Genomic DNA, 4,392 nt, shown 5'->3' with positions numbered 1-4,392 from the left:
AGGACAGAGACAGGCAGTCTGCTGCCGTGTGATTTGAGGCTTGCAGGCCCAGTAATTAGCCCTTCATTGTGAGATAATGGACTTGGCCGGTCTTCCTGGTTCCCCGAGCTGCCCAGGCCGACTCGACCCATGGAAGGTCAAAGGGCACAATGTGCAGTTTGGCTCCTATATGTTTGTGTGTGCATGTGTGTATGACTGTAAATGTTTGGTTTCTGCATCGTTCGAGACTTGCACCATCAGATATTAAAGTCCAAGTCGGAAACGCAAAGAACAATAAAAGAAAGAAATCTTTGCATTCCGGTAAATTAATAATCTGCTTTAGCCTTTAGGGGGAAGAGTGTGCCAGTGACAGCAGCGCCCAGCTTTGAGCGGTTGGAGTCATCACTCTCCTGGCCTATCACTCCTTTCTCCCGCCATCTTTAGAAAAGCAGTAATCTGTGAACCCTGAATCATAAGCTTTGGGTAAATCTATGTAATACGGGTAATTCGATGAAGCAGTATTTTCCTGGTGAGAGGCAAAATCCTGTTGACTATTCAAGGATTGAATCATCCAACAGTAATGCCATTAGACCAGTGCCACGGATTCCTCGGAAAATGCTGTTTAATTGCCAGTAACCATCCATTGTTTGGTGACGGGTAAACACTAGCCGAGATGGGGAGGGGGGTGGGGAGAGAGGAAGCGTGTGAAAAAGATGGCCCCTTCGGCTTCAGCCAATCGCCATTGAGAGACAGATTTACTCAGGCTCGGTGAAGCCCGCGCTACAAAGTGGCAGAGGCACTGGCTTAACTAAAGTCTTCAGGAGTATAAATGCAGAGTAACTCTTTCCTTTTAATACAGGATTTGTTCAACAATGCGATTTAGGGGGTGTCTATTTTTTTTGTGGTGAGGTTTTTAAGGATCAAGCCTTGTTGCTCACGTTTATTAGCGCGGGACTCCACAGCTCAGGGATTGTCGGTCGTTGTAATCATTGAGCAGTTTATCCATGTTTGTGTTTGGCTTTACGTATATACACTCTGACACTAAGTCCCATTCTTTCCATCTGTACTGAAAATCTTTAAGAACAATGACGACCTACACCCAGCCAGTTTATCCTGAGCCACACTTACGCCAGCTTCTTCACAATAAAAACTGATATTATCTGTCCAAATCAACATGAACTAATCTAAAGCTACTTCAAGATTATAATTTTTTTTTTTACTTTAACTAGTTAATCCAATTCTCACCACACAAAGATTTTTTATGAGAATTTGAACATTTGAGGTGCATTGTTGTCCCTCCCCACGGCCCCCTTGCTCTCAGGCCTGTCCTGGAGGATGCAGATTGGGAGTGAGAGGTGTGGCGGCCGAGGCTCGCATCCATTGTGAGCCGGTGCCTGGGAGACAAGCAGCGCTGCCAGACCAGACACTGATTGGGTTTGACACTGCGTCCAGGAGGCGAGAAGAAGCTTTTCTTTTGCTCTTTTTTTTCCGTCTATAAGTAAAAGAGAGCCTTTTTTGTATGAAAGCCCCCTCCTCTGCTCTCCTCTCTCCTCTAACTCCCCCTGGTTCTGTTGTGCTCCTCTCCCTCCTTCTCAGTTCTCTCTTTCACTCCTCTCTTTATGTTCCTATATTGACTGACTCCCTCTTTTTTTTTCTCAGATTAAAACCAGTGGACTTGTGTTTCTTTTGTCTTCCTCTTTTATCGTCCCTCTCACTTGAATGTTGACCAGTAAATTTGATCCTCAGCATCACAATATCAAAAAATTACTTTTGTCCTCTATTGCTAAAAGCAATAACACTGTAGTTGTGTGTTACAGTAAAACACTGAGGGCAGGCAAATCTGTCTCCTTCCCTAAGCTGACACTCTGCCACATACTGAGCCCAGGGTGGACACTTTGCCACATAGGGATCCTTAATCACCATGCCTCAGGCTATGATCACATACTGCTCAACACTGGGCCTTTACACAGGATTTATCTTTCAATTTACTAAGCTTGGGGCACTTCAGCGATACACTGTGGCCACTATTTGTGTCATACAAAGTAATTTTAAAGGAATAGTTTGACTAGACTTTTTGCGAAATAGCCACGTTAGCTTAGCTTAGCATAAAGACCGGAAACAACCAAACTGGCAACAACTAGCCTGGCTTTGTCTGATGGTAACTAAATGAACTCACTAATCAAAAGAATAGCTCAACATCTGGGAAGCTTATTTGCTTTCTTGTAGAGGGTTACATGTGATATCTGATACCATGTTTGTATGGTCAATATGACGCTATAACCGGCAGCTGGTTGGCTTAATTCAGCAATAAGACTGCCCTACCACCTCAAAGCTCACTAATCAACACGTTAGGTGTTGTTTGTACAGTTTCATATGTACAAGAGAGACTAGGTATTAATTAGTGAGCTTTAGAGGTGCTGATAGACAAATTGTGGTACTTTTCAACAGAGACAGGCTAGTTTCCCTGTGTCTTTATGCTAAGATAAGCTAATGTGTCCTGGCTGTAGCTTTATATATCGACTGTACAGACATGAGAGTGGCATCACTCATTTAACTTGACAATAAAGTGAAGACGCATATTTCCCAAATGTCAAACTATTCCTTTAATGTAAACTACTAATAGAAACTGAGTATAGTCATAGTTTCAACCCTTGGGATTATGGGTAAGTAAGCTTAAACACTGCTATGCGACTACTTTGCGAGCACTGTATTAGCAGAATGTGGGCAGGTAAAGTTTTATTACTATTGATTAATCGTCCGTGCTGATCGCCAAAGGAGAGCACAACCCTCTCGATCCCCTTAATAGAGGCACTAATGACGAGCTCCATTAGTTTATTATATGCTTTTATCACTGTGCCCTTAGATGACTGTAGCATTTCATTAGACATGTCTGCTTCATATCTCACTTTGCACCCAGAGGAAACTGTGAAGGGATTAATTTTATGATGGACCCCCTGCCTCCTCCTGCCTCCCTCCTCCTCCTCCTCCTCCTCTTTTCTCCTTCCCTCCTTCCCTCCCTCCTCTCCTCAGCTCAGCTCCCAGCCACAGCCAGGGGACCCAGGAGGAATAGTGTCTTTGTCGTCCTGCCGTTTTTTCGGAGTTGAGGAACAAGAGGAGTTTAATCCTCATTGTCCAGAAGACTGCAGAGGGTGGGGGGGGGTCCTCCGGCTGTAAAATGATCCAACTGGCCTCGGCTAATCCCCTCCTAACCCCCACTCCCGGGCCTGACCCCCCTCCCGGCCTTAATTCACGTCCCCGTACTATCACAGTATCACACTATAAACACAAACACACATCCACAAATGTAGAGCTGGGATTGGATGATCATCTTAAAAACACAAAATCAGGTGAATGATGACACAAATATTGAATGTTAAACTTTTTCACACTTTGTCACACACACATACAGGATAATAATGTCATTCATAGTTATGCGGTAAGTGGTTTAGGGGGGTATGTTTAAGTGGGATTTAACTTAATCACCTACACATAGGCTTAATCAAGAAGTAACCCATCTTCCACTCTGGGGATCCTCGCAACCAGCAGAGGTGTCTAATCAACTAAGACAACCCCCCTACACACACTCTCTTCCCATTATAACCAGTGTATGTGTGTGGTATTTTTGTGAGTTATTTGAAGAACAAGACAAACCGCCTGATTTTGTACGTCTAACTGACCGTGGTGACAATGCGTGAATATGCGTGTTAGTGACGGAAAATGAACAACAAACAGCCTCATGTCACCATTAGCGTGATGACATGTGTCCGTGCACAAGCATGTGTGTGCGTATATGTGTGGGTTGACAAAAAATAAAAACCAATAAATAGCCTCGTTTTATTGTTCTTCTCATTAGCTGAAGGATTATTCCAAGATTAGATAGGACAGGGCTGGACATCTATTTGACGTTAAGTCTTTCTCTAACAAGACGAATGCTCTCCAGTCTGCACAAATCTTCTCCTTTGAATTTTCCTACCTTGCGCAAGACCCCTCCCTCCCTCCCTCTCAAGCTCTCTCCCATTCTGTCTTTATTTCTCCTCTGTTTCTCTCTCCCCTCCTCTCTTTATTTTTCTGCACTCCTCCCTGAGTGACAGCTCAATACCCAGCTCTCCCAGGCTTATCTAGCCTCAGCAGATGGTTGACTTGGATCACTGTTCATACGCCACGATCTGGGCTGGTGATAAAGACTGTTACAGAGGGAATATATGCTATCTCTCCCTAGCTTGCTCTTTCTTCCTTTTACTCCTTCTCCTCTCACCTACTCTTGATCCACACTGTCATTTTCTCCCTCTCCTTCCATCCCTTTTCAACTCATCTCTCTTATTCAGCTTTCCATTTTTACCTGGACCTGTCTACTCTTCTCCTTGTTGTGTCCTCCACCTTTCCCAACTGTGCTCTTTGTCCCACCACCCATAC

Source organism: Morone saxatilis, unplaced genomic scaffold (assembly GCF_004916995.1).
Source record: "Morone saxatilis isolate NCDOM2014 unplaced genomic scaffold, NCSU_SB_2.0 Contig7, whole genome shotgun sequence".
In the NCBI taxonomy this organism is placed as follows: domain Eukaryota; kingdom Metazoa; phylum Chordata; class Actinopteri; family Moronidae; genus Morone; species Morone saxatilis.
The sequence above is the reverse complement of the archived record's forward strand: the minus strand, read 5'-3'. Positions refer to the sequence as shown.